Source organism: Arctopsyche grandis, chromosome 4 (assembly GCF_051622035.1).
Source record: "Arctopsyche grandis isolate Sample6627 chromosome 4, ASM5162203v2, whole genome shotgun sequence".
NCBI classification, from domain to species: domain Eukaryota; kingdom Metazoa; phylum Arthropoda; class Insecta; order Trichoptera; family Hydropsychidae; genus Arctopsyche; species Arctopsyche grandis.
In genome coordinates this window covers 1,950,938-1,970,090 of record NC_135358.1, presented here as the reverse complement: position 1 = coordinate 1,970,090, position 19,153 = coordinate 1,950,938, and the positions used below count along the sequence as shown (strand labels likewise).

Below are 19,153 nucleotides of genomic sequence, written 5' to 3'. Positions count from 1 at the left end.
GTATTAATTTCATTCATAATGCCCCTCCGGACGAGAAAATTTAGTCGGTTTAACGACGAACAATAATATAAGAAATAATTGTAAACATTTACGATACGGTAAAGACCCCCACGCCCGTTTAAAGTAATGAAACCGGTCGGGGGTAAACTTGTTTTACTTCTGACCCACCCCTATCCCTCCTTCCCAGGGTCTCCTTCCTTCCTTCCTTCCATTCAGCCCGGGGAACGAAGTTGGTCAGGTTTGAAAGGACCCTGACAAATATTCCGGCCACCAGCTGAAGTCCTTTTCAGTCGAGGTCCCCTATTTAAAGAACCCAATGTTTTTCCAGTGGCGTGCAGGGGACGAGAGACCACTTTGCATAGGTCACTCTCGACTATTTGTGACCATCTCCAAGGGTGTACATATATAAAATCGAGTTGTATTATATTCGGCGCACCGACATCTCAGCGCAAACCAACTTATCGCCGACCTTTCGGCGCAGACAACTCAGCCCAACGACAAGTCAGCGGATGACAATTCAGCGCAAGGACTATTCAGCGCAAAATCAATTTCTTCAATAAGTTTCAAATGCGTTTTCAAAAATAATTACTGTATTGAAATTGTCGGTCATATCTACATGATAATTTCATAAATGCGAATAAATTTATTTGATACTCTAAAAATACTGCATTATTTGTGATTGGCCAGGAATTGGGGTTTACCTGTAAGGCCTTCCTGATATATACATACATATGTAAAAAAATAAATAAATTAAAACTCGACTACAATGATATTCCTAAGAATATAATGGTGGCACGACAAATGGGCGCAAACCAACTTAGCGCCGACCTTTCGGCGCAGACAAATCAGCGCAACGACAACTCAGCGGATGACAATTCAGCGCATGGACTATTCCGGCCACCAGCTGAAGTCCTTTCCCCTATTTAAAGAACCCAATGTTTTTCCAGTGGCGTGCAGGGGACGAGAGACAACTTTGCATAGGTCACTCTCGACTATTTGTGACCATCTCCAAGGGTGTACATATTTAAAATCGAGTTGTATTATATTCGGCGCACCGACATCTCAGCGCAAACCAACTTATCGCCGACCTTTCGGCGCAGACAACTCAGCGCAACTACAACTCAGCGGATGACAATTCAGCGCAAGGACTATTCAGCGCAAAATCAATTTCTTCAATAAGTTTCAAATGCGTTTTCAAAAATAATTACTGTATTGAAATTGTCGGTCAAATCTACATGATAATTTCATAAATGCGAATAAATTTATTTGATACTCTTTGTGCCTTTGTGCCCGGTTTAGAAACCCTGCTTAAAAATAAATTTTTAGTTGAGAAACCCTGATTGCTTAATATTTCAAGGCACATTTGGTTTGCGCCCATTTGTCGTGCCACCATTATATTCTGCATTGTAGTCGAGTTTTAATTTATTTATTTTTTTACATATGTATATACCAGGAAGGCCTTATAGGTAAACCCCAATTCCTGGCCAGTCACAAACAATGCAGTATTTTTAGAGTATCAAATAAATTTATTCGCATTTATGAAATTATCATGTAGATATGACCGACAATTTCAATACAGTAATTATTTTTGAAAACACATTTGAAACTTATTGAAAAAATTGATTTTGCGCTGAATAGTCCATGCGCTGAATTGTCATCCGCTGAGTTGTCTGCGCCGAAAGGTCGGCGATAAGTTGGTTTGCGCTGAGATGTCGGTGCGCCGAATATAATACAACTCGATTTTATATATGTACACCCTTGGAGATGGTCACAAATAGTCGAGAGTGACCTATGCAAAGTGGTCTCTCGTCCCCTGCACGCCACTGGAAAAACATTGGGTTCTTTAAATAGGGGAAAGGACTTCAGCTGGTGGCCGGAATAGTCCATGCGCTGAATTGTCATCCGCTGAGTTGTCGTTGCGCTGATTTGTCTGCGCCGAAAGGTCGGCGCTAAGTTGGTTTGCGCCCATTTGTCGTGCCACCATTATATTCTTAGGAATATCATTGTAGTCGAGTTTTAATTTATTTATTTTTTTACATATGTATATACCAGGAAGGCCTTATAGGTAAACCCCAATTCCTGGCCAATCACAAACAATGCAGTATTTTTATTATACAAGTCGTTGAATTACGAGACACTGAAAAACTCGCAAATTAATGAGACATCTATGAATTATACATAAATTTTATTGTACACTTATACTCAAATAGTGGTGACATAGTAGGTAGGCAGGATTTTTAGCCAATTTTAACCGGGAACCGCTTCTACATTGAAATCAGAACAATTGGCAAACTCTGATAGGATACGATCGACCTGGAGTACGAATATCTAAGTCTGACCAGCAGCACTACAGATATACACATTCAATCGAGATCAGCTCATGGTATCTAACCAGATGCTTCTCGGTGATAGGCAGACGCTTAATCAGCTAATAAATGCTGCGACTTTGGCCTTTTATTTGGATCCTCCACCCACCCCTACGCAACAGTATTATATGATTAAAAACTGTTCGCAATGTAATTTGCAATGTTTGACCATAGATGTCGTCTACAAAAATGTAAAAAAAAAGGTATGTAATGGTTATGTATTATATGTGATTTAATATATTTCTTAATCTGTATAGTATACTCGTCGCACACTGGTTGAAATTGATAATCTATGTGTGCAAAAGTCCAAAACGAAGTAAATGTCAATCCCAATATTTTTTGCATTCCTCACAAATAATCACTCTTGAGAAATAAAATACATATTTATTGAAACTGGCTGTAGGTGCAAGGCATTCCTTATGCTATATTTTATTTGACATTTTTACTTTATCTGTTATTATTAAATGCTATTTTTTATGTTTATGTATGGATGTATTTATGTTTATGTTCAAATGTATTTTTTTTATGTATAATTGATGAGTATATTATTTTCGTTATGTATTAATTTATGTTTAATTGTTATTTTGTTTTTTTTTTGTGTTATATTTTTTGACCATTGTGGCGCTTTAGGAATTCCTGTTATGCCACAATGGTCTGTTTAGAATAAAATAAATAAATAAATAAATAAATATCGCTCACGAAATACGTTTTTGTGACGGAAATATTTGTCACCTGAATTAGTGTCGTTTTAAACGTTAATTGAACGCACTGTTTATAAAATTCCTAAGTGTATTTTTTGTTATAATACTATTGAATTTTCATCTACAGGTATGTACTATTTTTTTGCATAACTTTAGTTTAATATTAATAACTATTAAGTGGTAGTATTTTTAATACAAAGTTAGAGAGTCATTTTTATCAATAATTTTAGATGTTTTGTATTGTATTGGGTCAAAACTTTTTATATAAGCAAATATTTGGGCTGGCATATTTTTTATATAGTAATTATACATTAAAGTATACAATCCATATAAAATTATTTAAATTTTGTTCTATACTGAGAAATATATCAACTATTGGGATTTACACATCTACTTCGTTTTGGACTTTCAATTCAATTTGTTAGACGACTGTACATGATTAATTGAATAAATAAAAAATTTCATCAATCTTTTAAAACCGAGCTCAAGATATAATTTATTAAAAAGCTGCGAAGGAGTGGTTGCATCTTTACACAAAAAAATACACAGTTTTACATTTTCGTTCGAGCAGGGCGCTTTGCCGACAAAGCTCTATTTGTCGCTTCTCTTTATTTGTTTACAGACGACCAACTTTGCATGGAGCTTTTAAATCCATTTCTCTCTGTAACGTACACAAAACATAAATCACAATATTCCAAGAGCGTCGAATTCACACGCGTCTCTTACCAAATTCGAATTTTCGCGATACGTACGCCACTGGTCCAGGTCCGCGAGTTTTCCTCGTCGGAAAATTATCTGATTATACATTAGATGTATTGGCGTCGAGCACATTAGCCGCTTCGACAGGCGAAAATATTGCGGTAATGGAATCGCTAATCCCCATTATGTCGAGGCTTTGTTTTAATTCGAAGAAAGTACTCTAATCGCCGCAGAGCTTAAAGTTTAATCCGAGCTTTCGCAGGTGATTTCGCACCCGTGCGAAACTTTTCCAATTATCAATTCGCCTGTTATTATTATCAGTCGCAAAATTACACTACACGTGTGCTGATAACGTGCGTGCAATATTTACATATCGTATGTTTTGTTTGTTAAGAACTCCAAAGAGAGTGTGCTCTATTAATACCGCATTAATTAATGCTATTTATTCTGGGCTGATAAAATAATATATAATTTAATATTTTAGTATAATTAATGTGGCTGGTGTTTATTTATTTAACGTTCTCGAAATTTTGCGAATGTACGTATTTTGTGTGAACATACTTTGCGGAAAATTCTTGATAATATAGGGCAGAGATTCCAAGCCCACGGCAAGTACGCGATTATTAAATTATTTAAGGGCACTTGAAAATATATTAATAAAACATTTCGATCATCATTTCTGACGTTTCATATGTACATACATATCAGAGTTTTAAATATAAACGAACTTCATACGCACAGTTACATATTATATATAGGGAGGAGGTGTTAATTTGGTTTATTAAGCATCCCTCACCGAAGTGGGGTATGCAAGTGCCCTAATTTTTACGTTTTTCGTAATAACTATGTGATTTTCAAAGCTATACACCCTATATTTCTTGTATTCCTAGAATGATCTACAAGAAATTTAGCGATAAATCGTGTTTTTGACTGTTCGCTTGCATATTCTTGTTGATCGATTAATCAATGCAAGAGAAAGAGACAGCTTTATTTTCGTAAGCTATTATTTTCATCGCTTTTGGCGCGTGGCTATTGAATCATGCAGCCGCCTGTTGGTCTTTGCATGTTGATACTTGTCGCTATTTTTTAATACAAAAATAGTCAAAAACATGCTATAGGACTAAAACTTTTTTATGTTGACGTCATTGATGTATAATACACTAGATTCGCCCTCACGTGTTATACTGGTCTCCCTTTTGGCGCATGCAAAATACATGGCGCATGCACAGTTTCTCTTAGTAGTTAGGTAGGTACCGCTACGTCGTAGGGAAAAAAAACCAACTTCCCCGCTAGTTAAACCCTCCGCACCCCTCAGTTAGTGAAGACAAGATCTCCGACCAAAATCACACGTCAGGGCCCATCTATGTGTATTATACATCAATGGTTGACGTATAAAATTATTAATAAGATATATGTATATTGAACCCATATGTATTGAGAAAAGCTGTAAGCAAACGAGTGTCCCTAACCCCGGTTAGGGACACTCGTTTGATCTCGACGCTCCGTCCTTCGAAGGTTAAATTACAAAAAAATATAATATGAGCGGGTAAATTTTTGGAAATACTAAAGGGGGATGCGAGTCATAAAAGTTTAATATTGTATGTAATAAGTATCGATGCGGTGCAAACGATCGACAAGCGCCAGACAGACTGTACACGTGTACCATATGCGTGCGCACTGCTCGCACCTTCACTAAGCGAAATCTACCCGAAGTTCCGACATACACCTACCCTGTATACGTTCTGTGCTTCTGATACTTTAGTTCCGAATTTTGCCTTATTAAACTCGCCAGAAAGATCCAACTCAATTTTAATAATTACCATTTTAATAATTGCATCTGTACACATCGAAAGGTTACACGTCATCTGATGTACAATCTATCATTCGTGAAATCGATAATTGCGTTTAAAGCAGCCATCCAGTTAATCTGTGGTTAAGTCTGTCTGGCGCTTGTCGATCTTTTGCACCAAACCCCTAATTATATGTAATCCTGTATGAAGTAACCTGATTAGGATCTGTCATTTCGGCGGATCTGTGGTCATTCGACTTTTGGCCGAAACACCACGCTATTCGACTTAACACCACGCTATGTAACATTAATTTTAACAATCATTATATAGCCTACGAGTGAAGCAAAAATATATAAGAGAAATAAAGATAGGCTATAATGCAAATTTTATAAAATATGGAGTGAAAAAAGGAAAAGTTATAGGCGTTTAAACAATTAAAATCTGACATAGCGAGAGGGTGGCGAAAAGGGATAAAACGATCGAAAGAGTGTGGATAAATACGGCAACTTACTAATAGACGTCACCGAGAACGATAATTAGGGTTGCCATAATTGTCAAGCATTGATACGGGACATTTAAGTGCTACATAAATAAAACATGGAAAAGTAGGTAGGTAATAGTTTATTTTAAAAAATTAGTCTTTTTTAGCCCAATCGTATTTTAACGAAAATTTAAATTTTTTAATTAAATCGTTTTCCTCCTTTACATGGTGATAAAGTTGGGCACAAGTCATTTTAAAATTATACTGGCAAACCAAAATTACCTCAACTGTCTCAACTGCCAGCTTATTTCTTTCATCCGACCATTGTGTTGACATCAGGGAAAATATTCTCTCCACATTGGCATTGTGGGCTGGAATGGCAAATATATATACTCACATAGTTTTATTAAACATGACTTCTGTTAAATATGCTCTCTAGGAATCTCTAAAAAACTTCAGCCATTTCTCCCTGTTTTCGTTGGTATTATTTTTATTTAAATAATCTCTTAAATATACGAACTGGTTGAAAAGAAGCTCATTGTTTCCAACATCGATGTTCCTTACTTGCAAATATTCAACGGTTCGTTCTACATATTTCCCCCCATTCAGAAACTTGCTTGAGAGTCATCCAATCGAAAGCATTACATTTTTTGAATGATTGGGACCACTTATCAATGTATTCCACGACAGTCTGTTTTTCGAAAGTTTCCACTTTGGCACTGTTTCCAGAATCAAGCTTAAAGAGATTCAAGATTTTTTTGTCGTCATTCCAATAAAATTGGATTTTTTTCTCTCGATCATATGTCGTTTTGTCTCTTCTAATAAAGAATTTACTTCCAGGACTGTGATGTTTGATTTTTCTATTTTTTCAATTTGAGATTCAAATGTATTGAGCTGTGAATGCAAGAAGCAAAAATAAGCTTCACTCATTGGATCATCAAAAAAATCTTTAAGGGCTTTTGGTGGTACGGATCCTTGCCGATTCTCTCATGCAGAGTTTAGGGAGAAAACGGGACAAATACGGGACAAATTGTAATACGGGACCGAGTAGTGAAATACGGGACATGTCCCGTATATACGGAATGTATGGCAACCCTAACGATAATGGAGTATTTTTAAACGTGTCGATTACCATTATTTTTCTCAATCATAATGGCGGATTTGATTTCTTTATATGTTGACGACCAAACCGAGCAAAATGGCAAAGTTTGAAAATGATCGGAAGAGTGTGGATAAGAACCCAAATTTTGTCAGACGAAAAAATCGAAAGCGAGCTAATAAGAGGCTAGTAATAATAAAGGTTGAAAACATTTAAAATAAAAGGTGACAAGGACTGGGTCACTGACGGAGATATGTATGTACATACAGTCATCTTATGGTGCGTACGCACCAAGCCAACGAACGGCCCACAGGCCAACTTTTAAAACCAGTAGCGTACAAAATATCGAAATAAAAGTTAAATTAAAAAATTGAAATTAAATATCAAAATTAAAACTATTATTATTATATTAAAATTAAATTCAAGTATCAAAATAAAATTATAATCATTATATTAAAATTAAAATTAAATATTGAAAGTTAAAACAGAACATGCACAATTTAAATAAATTTTCGAGATTGACCTAAAATTAGATCATCAACAATCACATACAGGTAATCCTTGACTTTTGTTTGTCGAAGATGTTTTGACTTACGAAGATACGCACTAAGATCGAAAAAAAATCAAAGAATTATTATTTTTACTTCCCCGTAATGCGCATTTACTGAGAATATATCATGTATTAGTATGGGTGATCCAACGATGGAAGCTAACCCGGGGTGTTGTCGGTCACATCAAACGGATTTTTTTATTCTTCAATTGTTTCTCTCGTCGAAATAAATCAAGTAATTAAATCATTTCAGAGGTAAAATTTATCGGATAATGTGTGATTATTAATTTTATTTCGACGAAAGAAAAAAAACCCTTTGACAAATCACCGACATCCGACACCGCGTTTTTTTATGAATTGTTTTTTTTTATCGATCATCCACGTGGAAATACAGTAACATCTCGTGACGACTTTAACAATATTTTTTTTCGCTCGTAAGCAGAGAAATTATAATATTTCTCTGGTTTTAAATGCGTATCGTCGTAATTCAAAACATTGTTGTAATTCAAAACATCAACGATGATCTAATTTTAGCTCAATCTCGCTCTTTAGCTTGATTTTGATATTTGATTTCAATTTTAAAATTTAATTTTTATTTCGATATTTTGTACGCTACTGCTGGTTAAAAAGTTGGCCCAAAATCGTCGTTGGTTTAGTCCGTAAGCACAATTACACCTCGTAGATATTTTAAGCGTTGGGTATAACATAATTTGGAATCGTTCCCCGCTCGACATGGGGAACAATGTCGTGAAGATTTGGTGTCGACGCGCGCATTCAAATCGTCTCATTATTAATTTTGACGCGCGTGAACGCGTGTTCCACATCTTGGGATTTCCGCGACTCCTTAGGGGGGGAGCTTCTCTTTGTCTCGAGAAGCCCACGGGGGCCCGGCGCTTCGCCCCCCATTCTCGAAGCCCCCCTTGGCACAAAGGCTACCTGCGTGTGCGCCCCCTGATTTATTCCACCTCGAGGGTCGAATAAATTCCGAACATCATTTCGGCCGGTGACACCGACCCAAGCGAGAGCTCCTCTTCGAATATTGCCTAGCCCCGAATTTTTTTTTTTTTTTTGCTTCACTTTATTTCGGTCCCGCATTGAAATGAATGCTCTATTTATAAAGTGAAAATTTTCAAGAATTCAAGTTTAGAAAGGTTTTGTTATTTTTTTCTATTATAATATGATATGTACGAATGGTTATATGGCATAATGCGTCGAAAAATGAGTATCTATTCACTTATTTCGTATTATCATATACTAGTTGTTTTACCCGGCTTCGCTCAGTATTTGTAATATAAACACCATAAACATGGCGAATTTAATAGTAAATATTCATTTGTTTTTTTATTAAATTTATTTGAATCGAAAAAGAAATTGAATCGTCGACATAGAAACTTTGGATTTTTTTCGACGTTCCAAACCAAAAATACTTACATACATATATATATATATATACAAAGTCTCTTCCGAAATTAAATATTATACTAGTTGTTTTACCCGGTTTTGCTCAGTATTTTTATTTTACATAGATATATGTATGTATACCAGGGCGCACCGACATCTCATCGCAAACCAACTTAGCGCCGACTTTTCGGCGCAGACAACTCAGCGCAACGACAATTCAGCGCATGGACTATTCAGCGCAAAATCAATTTTTTATTTGATACTCTTTGTGCCTTATATACAAATATTCGGATCTGGATCCTGTTTCAGTTACAATTTTCTGGCCACAGTGTCATATTGGGGTGACCTGTGAAGACACTGTGGTATACTTGTATATTAAAAATAAATAATTCTGATTTCAGTTTGGATTCCCGGTTCCAATTTCAGTTCCGATTCCCTTGCGAGACCAGTGCGAGATCGCTTTGTGCGGAATAATCACCGAACCGTTCACACAATGCCCTCTCTTCACATCGGGCCAATACCACAGTACTACCAACATGACATATTAGGCAACACAATGGTGTTATCCAACGTGAAGATGGGGCAAATGCAAATTTAATTATATACATATGTATATAAAGACTGAGATACGAGCTGTGTTCATTTTTTATAAATGCACTAGCTGAGCCCCGGCATGCGTTGCAATGCCATAATAACGCATGCAATTCCCGTTCAATTTTTTATTTGATACTCTTTGTGCCTTATATACAAATATTACGCAAGCAAGGCTTCTCAACTAAGGCCACAAAAAATTATTTTTAAGTAGGGTTTCTAAACCGGGCACAAAGGCACAAAGAGTATCAAATAAATTTATTCGCATTTATTAAATTATCATGTAGATATGACCGACAATTTCAATACAGTAATTATTGTTGAAAACGCATTTGAAACTTATTGAGAAAATTGATTTTGCGCTGAATAGTCCATGCGCTGAATTGTCATCCGCTGAGCTGTCGTTGCGCTGAGTTGTCGTGCCACCGTATACCAGGAAGGCTTGATAGGAAGACCCCAATGCGCCTTCCTGGACAATTATTTACAAATAATGCAGCATTTTATTATTACATAAATCACTGCATTTCCAAAAGATGAAGAACACGAAATAACAATTAATTAATTAATTACAGAATTAATCCATTGAGACATCTATGGATTTAAATTTTGTACACAATTTTTACAAATTGTACATACAATAAATACAGAAGATTTGTGACAACAAGAAATATGATTTTTTGCCAATTTTAAGGAACCGTTTCAACAATGATCAGATCAAATTGGCAAACTCTTATAAGAAACGATCAACTACAATAGTCGTTTCGATTCGACATGCATATATACGTCACAGCTAAGCCACTGCCAAAACGTATATACGAATACAATAACAAAAAAAAACTTCTATATACGTATATGTACTATTTGCTACCAATGTTTCCTCTTGGATATTTGTGACTCCATGTCCTATCAGATAATATTTTTTTGAAATCCATAGAACATCGCTTTTAATTTTCCGCTATTCACATCTCAATATTTTATTTTAGAGCCACCAGAATTGGTATCATCAATATCAAAACCATCAATATGTTCCTGTGTTATTGTCTTGTCATGTCCGGACGTTTCTTAACACGTCCGGACTTGTTTCGACTTGACCGAACGCTGCATCTTAAGGTCTGACCGCACTATGCGACAACCGAACGATCCGACACTTCACAACAGTACGCGACCAAATATTGTTTATATGAAATTGTATGATACATAACGCACTGCGCGACAGTCGCATGACGTAGAACGACACCGTGCGTCTAAGTTTACTTTTCGACCAACGCAAGGTGTCGTTCGCGACGTGACGCAAGGTTGCCTTGCGACAATTATTCTCCTTCTTCATATCGTGATTTTGAAATAGCATGTAGCCATAATCTTTAGGTTTTTCTCGATTGTTCTTCTTCCTCGCATATCAAAGATACTATAATACCGTCCGTTTCGTCCATCTTGCTCCGAGGTACCGAACGAATGATTGACATAATTTACTGCGTAGTGTCGCATCGCTGTCGTTCAAGTGCGGCTTACCTAATATTGTCGCACACTGTTGTGAAGTGTCGGATCGTTCGTTTGACGCATAGTGCGGTCAGACCTCTATGATATTCAAACGAGTCCCAAATTGTTTTCGCTATTATTTAACTCTGGTGTAATGGTTTCCGCTCCATCCTGTATTGGGTACAGAAAAGATACTCGCCTTTACACATAGGACCTTTTCCAATCGATCTTTGCCGTTTTCCACTGCGGGTTATTTTATAGCGATTTTCTACTTAGACGTTCAGTTTCTATCGCACATGTCGGCTCAGTGCAGTCTTTATACGGAGTAGTTTATAGTGTGTCCCGCCTCCGGGTGCTTTATCACGTCTACTTTTCTTCTAAAATCTCGAGAGCAAGTCCTCCCCTGACGATAGGGTGGTCGGGGGGGGGGGGGTGGGTTGGCTTCGTTGTACAAATCAAATTACTTCCACGTTTCGTTCCTGTGAGATTATGAGGATGTGGCAGGATATCGCGTAAGAGGATATACGAGGAAAAATGCTAAGAGTCGTAATATTTTAACGGCTCAACGTCGCCGGCCGAAGACCGATGTGCCACGCTATTTATTCGTCATAAATACACATAAATGTCACGCTCCTATATGCAGGACAATAGGGACTAAGTATAGATAAGATGCGGGAAAAGCTTTAGATGGAAGAAAATTCTGTAGAAAATCCGTTTAATGCAACCGAAAGCTTTTCGCGAAAAACGTTTTTGGCCGGAAATGTGCTTTATTATTATATAATGTAATTGATAAATCATATTGAATACAGTGACGTGCAGTTCATCTAATACATAATTTCGGAATAGACTTAATAGAATGTTTAAGACCAAACCTATAACTTGTTTTCTCACGTCCATAAAATTAATTTAGCGTGAAATAGTTCAAATAAATGAATGCCAATTTTTTCCACAAACCCTTAGCTTTAATTTGAACAAAAAAAAAAACAGGGATTATCCCAAGGACTTCTTACGACAAGATGAAGAAAAAAAAAATTTCAAAAATATGAACTGGCCCCCTCAATAACCCGATTTGAACCCCATAGAACTTCTGTGGGATGAATTGGACAGACGTACCAAAATCCATCGCTCATCATCTATAGATCAATTTTGGAAGCATCTTCAGGAAAGCTGGAAGTCCATACCTCTCACCACAATACAAAATTTGATATATAGAATGCCGAGATTATGTGCAGCAGTGATCAAAAACAAAGGTGGATTTTTTGACGAAAGTTCGGTTTGACGTTTTATTTTTTTTATCATTTTATGTTTTATAATTGTTGGAATATTTTGAATTATTTTAATAAATAGGTATTTTATAAATATAACTGCGTTTATTTTTTTTAAATTGGTCCAAAATTGTAATAAATATGTTGAAAAAACACTTTGGTCTTAAACATATGGACGGTAGTGTATGTATGAGAGTTTATCAAAAAAATCAAATTTTCTATGACGACAATATCGATATCAATTTCGATTACGTTTTCGATTTCGATTCCTTTTACAGATCCGAGTCCGGATTCCTGTTTCAATCCCGGTTCCAGATTTTTATTTCAATTCCGGTTCCGGATTACTTTTTTCAGTTCCATATCCGGATTCCTTTTTCGGTTCCAGTTTCCGATTTCTGTTTCATTTTTGGATCTGGATCCTGTTTCAGTTACAATTTTCTGGCCACAGTGTCATATTGGGGTGACCTGTGAAGACACTGTGGTATACTTGTATTTTAAAAATAAATAATTCTGATTTCAGTTTGGATTCCCGGTTCCAATTTCAGTTCCGATTCCCTTGCGAGATCAGTGCGAGATCGCTTTGTGCGGAATAATCACCGAACCGTTCACGCAATGCCCTCTCTTCACATTGGGCCAATACTTATTAGGCAACACAATGGTGTTATCCAACGTGAAGATGCAAATTTAATTATATACATATGTATATAAAGACAGATACGAGCTATGTTCATTTTTTATAAATGCACTAGCTGAACACCGGCATGCGTTGCAATGCCATAATAATGCATGCAATTCCCGTTCCCGATTCCGTTATCGTTCCCGTTCTCATTTGTCGGAAAAACGCATGCATCGAACACATTTGAAATTATTGCGTTGCAATGACACTCATTCCCGTTTTTCCTGTTTCCGTTCCCGGTTTTTTTTCACAATAATCTTCCCGGACATGCATACAACAAATCCTTAAAGTTCCATCGTAATCGGTTCAGTGGTTTAGGAGCCTATTCGAGACACACACACAGACATTCATTTATATACATATGTAGATATTCCAAACGATCTTTTCCCGGTTTTATTTTATTTATTTAAATAAATTCACGAACAAACGTTGTTTTTTCCAAAAAAATAATGCATTTAAATTTTGAATTATCAATACAAAATTAAGACAAATGAAGCTCTTTATTTAAGCTCAATCTATCGATCATTTGTAAAACTTGTTTCAAAAAATTGTATCCTGACATCTATGAACACTTTTATTAACTATTTTATTAACAAATGTTTTCAAACAAAAATATATTCATATGTACTTTCGAAAGCCCAACTGTCATAATACGATACAGTTAGATAATGCATAGTGAAATTTAATATAAAAAATTGTAAATACAAATTTTAATTTGTAATTTATTTATTGGTGAAATATTTTAAAATTTTGTATATGTATTTTTTATTCTCTTCTCCATCCTTTATAATGCTACATTATAAATAAATATACAAAAAATAAATAAAAAAAAGGTTAGCTTGCAACAATATTGCCGAACTAGTTTTCCACACACTAAAACTTTATTACGACTAAACCAGTCCGAATTTGCAATTTATTTTATATAACGTCTTATAAACAGAACAAACAATTATATTTTAACGAACAATCACAACCAAGTGCAGGTTTGATCGAAACTCAAACTGTCTAAACATCGTCGTAAACATTTTGAAGTGAAAAATCTAACAAACATCTTCATATTTTGCCGACAAAGACGCAAATCCAGACGATCAGATCGTACGAATTATGACGTCACTGTCGATCGACTAAATTTAGTCATAGTCAGGGCTGCTAAAACCTCAGACGGCGACGAAACCTCAGCTTTTAATTATGCCAAACGATAATACTTCCTGCGGATGTGGGAGCGAAAACGATTATATGTAGCAATTATTAAATTTTGCGATAGCGAATTTCCAGTATTACACATCGTACAATGTGTATATTCAGGAATTAACTTATCGAGATTTCGGTTGTTTATAAGTTTTTGGTTGCTTAGAAGGAGATGGAAGAGAGGCGTGTCACCAATAAATACACTTTGGGTAAAAAAAAACATTAAATACATATATTACAAAATATTTTTCTAAAAATATATACCTTCCTGGCTTTATTTTTACTAGATACGAAAATAAATGTTTTTTTAATTTTATATTTTTTGATAGTCATTTAACTTTAGCTATACATACATATATAATAAAATTTAAATATATACGTATGTATTAATTATTTTCAATATAAATTATAGAGATTTTAATCGATTTAATCAATTTTTTTCCGAAAAACATGCGCCGTAGGCTAAATTTTTATCGAAAATTCGTAAAAACTGGATTATTTTGTTTTTCTTTTTTCAATTTATATATTAATATATTTAATTATTCTTAAATCCATCAATATTATGTTGCATAGCGCACAATAATAAAGAACGCGGCGGAAATATTCGTAAACGATCCAAGACAGATTTGGAGTCCAGATCGGTGCCTGAAACTGAAGCTGAAACCGAAGCCGGAGCTGAAGTCGGAATTGAAGACCAAAACAAAGTAAAAGCCTTTTTTTACAAGCTTTTTACTAGCTCTGTTAGTTCAGTAACATTCGTGCCCGTCAAAAAATTGTGATTTGATTTTATCCTAACGACAGCTAGCTATCCATACGCCTCTTACTACCGCCCCTTTGCAACTCATTGAAACAGTGCTACTTTTACAAAAAGTGTTACGCAACTATTTTACAGTAAATTCATATTATTAGGATAAAATAATAAAAATTTTAATTAATTCAAAATAAATAGCACATTTCAAGTAGAAGTTTCCTTTTACCATAGATTCATAAGTAAGGAACTGATACTCATTGGTGTAAATTATTCGAACTCAGAATCGATTACTGATCACGTTTTCATGATCAGTAATCGATTGAAAAAATGAAATGTGTGTGTCTGTGTATCTGTGTGTGTGTGTCTGTGTATTTTGGGAATTTTTTGAATACCGTTAGTCCTATCGAACTGAAACTTACTATTGGTTACTGAAATTCTTATAGACATAATGTAAATTTTTTTCGAATTTTTAAGTTGACCGGAAATGGTAAATGGTACCTCCCCTTATAGGTGTCCCCTTTTTTTAAGTTTTTCTCAATTATCTCCCAAACCGCTAATTGAATCGGACTGAAAGTTTTTTACATGTAATAGAAATAACAATCTTTATAACCTTATACTTTTTAAATATTTTTATCTGAACCGGAAGTAGTACTTTTACTCTAGTTTTGTTTTATTTTCCATATTGGCAACATTAAAAATAAATATTTAAATCGCAATCAAGTTTCAAAGAAACAAACGTCCTCTGAGTATTGAATTTTGAAGACAACTGACTAATTTCTCCTTTTTAATTTCGAATTTTTATGTTATACATTTCAAAGCAGCAAATACGTAAAATTTGTATTTGTTTTTACATACCTCCTTTACATTTCACATGGCTTTCGTGTAAATGATCATTTTTATCTCTTATCGATCGTTTTCATACTTTGCCATATTGCTCATTTTGGTCATCAATATAAGTAAATGGAGCCTCCGCCATTACGATGGTGTTAATATATCGTGTAAGACGCGATTGTAATTTGCCCGCCGACATTCTATTTGACATTTACCGTTGACGTTTGTTTATTAGTTTTAAACATAGATGGCGATAGTAAAAAAAAAATATTGGTGTTTTTATTCAAAATAATAATTTTATATACAAATTATTTTAATAATTTTATATAGGTATGTTTTTAAAAAACTTTTTTTTTATATGTTTTGTTTTTGTAATTATGTAGATACATTTTCGTACATACATATATGTACATGTTTTTGGAACATATAATACATACATATATGTATATTTGTGAGTTTTGCTTCACCGTTAAATTTACTGTATAAGTGTATGTATTTATGTATGTACATAAATACATAAATACATATGTATGTATATAGTGGATATTATATTTTTATATGAAGAAATACATTTTTAACAATCTGGATAATCTAGGTTCTAGTGTATATACTTAGTGATGGTTTCAGTTTAATTTAACATTCGTCTTCCTGCTACTATATGTATGTATATTCCAAATTACATATTCAAATTCAAATTCGACCACAAGGTCACTCATTACAAGCGTGCACCTGGCTTACAGAAATTGGAAGTAATTAGTCAACTATTCACCGAATTCGATAAGCGACCGCGACTTGTGGTTTAACCGACCTGGTCTGATCACGTGATCTGCTACATCCAATGGCGTACAAACACTCCTCTTTCTAGACCAGTGTTCTTGTTGTTGTGCACTGTGTCGTTTCTTTCCCGACTGTCATTATAACAGTGTCATATTAACAGTGCTCGGCCCGATCATACGTCAAACCTATGGTGAAGATCTGAAGTGTGCTAATTCAAATACCACGTGGATCATCAGGTTCGAATCTAGTATCCATATTCCAATTTTACCTCAGTTTCACCTTGCCGTCTTTGATCAATCTCCGATGATTCTCAAAGTGTGGGAAAATCGTCGCGATGACGTTCGATTTCCTTTTGAGGAAAAGTTCACTTCGAAATTTCACATGGAAAAATTTAATTAAAAATATTTTCAATGTAAACAAATTAGTCATCTTCACTTATAGGTTATCGTTTATTCGCAGTAGCGTATTATTGGTAATGAAATTAAAACGTAAAGTGTATTTATAATATTTGCAAGGTTGTGTCATTGTAATGTGCAGGGAGTTTCAAGCGATGCAATTAAACTTAAAAGACGTAACTTTTCATAAAAAATACCATTGTATTTGAATATTTTAATTGTATTTGAATTGTAAAAATAAGAATCCCTCCCTGAAACACTTTATTTATTTTATTATTTTTTAATTTATTATTATTTTAATTTATTACTATTTAATTTAGGAAGGCCTAACACGTAACTGTTCCTGGCCATTTGTACATTGTACATTTGATACAATTATTATTAGTATTATACAAAGTAAATACGGTTCGGTGATTATTCCGCAAAAAGCGGGATTGCGCACGTCGCTAAAATCTCGATCACGGAACATCTGGCACCCAAAAACTCCATCAAACCTAACGCGAAATATTGTCCTAGCGAGAACTCAAGTGCCAGATGTACCAAAAGTATTTCTATTCAAAGTAAATACATATCAATTAACATCCACGGAGACATCTATGGTAAAATTTGTAAATTTGCGGCAGTTTTTAAACAATTCAGTAAATACGTATCAATTAACATGCACAGAGACAGTTATGGTCAAATTTGTAAATTTGCAGCATTTTATACCATTCAGCGAAATTCTAGATTGCTGAAAACTCAACATTTGCGAGATAATGAGTAATGTTGCTAATTTTTGGAACCTTTTAAAAGAAAATCAAATAAAATGGCAAACTCTGATAGGAAACTATAGACCTGGAGTCACAAATTCAAAGTCTGGCCAGCAGAAACCAGTGAGATATGAACCCGGGATCACTTTGTTCAAAGCATTATATGCTAACCACAAGTCTATTCTGCTGTTTAAAAAAATCAATAACTGATTAAACAATCGCAATGTTTTCCTGCCATTATTAATGCCTTCCCTAAACGACCTTTGTGTACTTTTAAGGGTACGCCGGTTGAGAATTGCTGGATTATTCTGTCAAATTACACGAATATAGTATTGCAAAATGGATAAAGTGTCTCCTCTATAATTATAAAATTTTAATTGCGGCACTATTATCAAAATGTTGCAATTTAAATTATTTGTTTTCAATATTTCCAGTGCAAAAATTTGCACAACAAACAAACGTATCAGTATATGTTTATTTATTCGTGCGGATATTTGCCGAAATTTACACAATATATTTACATGTAGTAGTGTGTTACAAAACAAAGTGGGTTTTTTTTTCTCCAACCAATGTAGTGACTTTCAACCGGTTTTGTAAAAATTATAATGAGAAAGACCTTGCTAGAAGACAAATGTGATCGTCAGATCAGGTTCGCTTTCCGCTTTGAAATGATTTTGATCGATTTACGTTGAGAAGATGCCTTAAATGCATTATTAGATATAAATATTATTTAACCCTGGACTCTTATCGTTTTTTTAACAATATTTTGACAATTTTATCTTAGAAACTGCGTGCCATATTATGTAAACAGAATAACCAATTTGATTAGTTAATTTTTTATTGTTTTTGGACTAGCGCCATTTTTAAATTCCGCAAACGTTCACAAATAGTAGACCAAGTCTAGATAGAAAAGGCAAGGACGATCGAAAGTTCAGTTAGTACTTGCATGAAAAGGTTATCCGTAATATGTGTGTATGTATTTTAAAGTAACTCTATACTGTTTAAAATGTCCATTTTTTACAACCAAAAACACCTGTTTATAACTGGGTCTATTCGTTTGTTATTATTTGAATAATAGTGTTGTGCCCGATGAAATATCATGGCATGAGTGTTGGCATATTAAGTTATTAAATTAAATTTAATTAAAATAAATGTGTCGGTCCTGTATTCGATCCCCACGCAGTCGATTTTTTTTAAATAGCTTTTAAATATATTTAATTGTTTAATATGAAAAAAATGGTAAGAAATACCTACCTACCTACATATAAACAATATAAAACACCAATAGACAAATTAATTAATAAAATAAATTTTCAATAGATAGTATTAAATGCTTAGAAACTTCAATGCGCCGTCTATTAGCTTAG

At 34.5% G+C, this 19,153-nt stretch overlaps 1 protein-coding gene across 3 annotated transcripts in view; it reads left to right on the top strand.

Moving 5' to 3' along the window:
- Mnr (Membrane-bound Notch regulator) overlaps positions 1-19,153 on the top strand; it is an 83,724-nt gene that overhangs the window by 56,238 nt on the left and 8,333 nt on the right. Inside the window, exons 1-2 of one of the 3 annotated variants that reach the window (XM_077430078.1) lie at positions 14,367-14,492; positions 14,857-14,987. The gene's annotated coding sequence lies outside the window, so the exon portion shown is untranslated. Of the gene's footprint in view, positions 1-14,366; positions 14,493-14,856; positions 14,988-16,788; positions 16,879-19,153 lie in introns of those variants that run through there. The other 2 variants (XM_077430076.1, XM_077430077.1) reach the window with 2 other exon arrangements.